This window comes from Penaeus monodon, chromosome 34 (assembly GCF_015228065.2).
Source record: "Penaeus monodon isolate SGIC_2016 chromosome 34, NSTDA_Pmon_1, whole genome shotgun sequence".
NCBI lineage: Eukaryota > Metazoa > Arthropoda > Malacostraca > Decapoda > Penaeidae > Penaeus > Penaeus monodon.
Window position 1 is genome coordinate 4,034,008 of NC_051419.1, and position 472 is coordinate 4,034,479.

The window sequence follows — 472 nt, forward strand, 5'->3', positions numbered from 1 at the left end:
AATGTTTAAGGCAATGCTATTCAGTGAATAGTTTCTTTTATATTGGCCTTTTAATCAAATTAAAGGAAATGATAGAACAACCATATTTGCTTTCTCTGAATAAAGGTGTTGTAGTTGTGGTCCACAGTTTTAATAGTTAACTGAAATATTAACTTTTGTCATGAGAATTTGGTGATTTACAGTAATAGAGTAGCTATAAGACACGGCAAGGGGAAAAGATATGTAAGCGTTTTCGATGTACATTTCTAGTGATTTCTAGATTCAAAAGTATGTGCAATAAAAACGATAATAAAAAAAGTCAAAGATGAAAAGGAGAAGTAGAAGAAGAAGGAAAAAAAAATGGCCTTTGCCCTCTGGAAGATTTACGAAAATCTTTGAGAGCAGTAACGCAAAATGAAATTTTAGAAGAATGGAGTATTGGCCTTTCTTCTTATAAGAGATTTAGATAAATATTCTATGCACCTTTATATGA

The 472-nt window shown here is 30.7% G+C and overlaps 1 protein-coding gene across 1 annotated transcript in view; it reads left to right on the top strand.

The window, feature by feature from the left end:
* LOC119594533 (protein pigeon-like) overlaps window positions 1-472 on the top strand; it is a 22,146-nt gene that overhangs the window by 5,812 nt on the left and 15,862 nt on the right. The gene's annotated exons all lie outside the window — the stretch shown is intronic.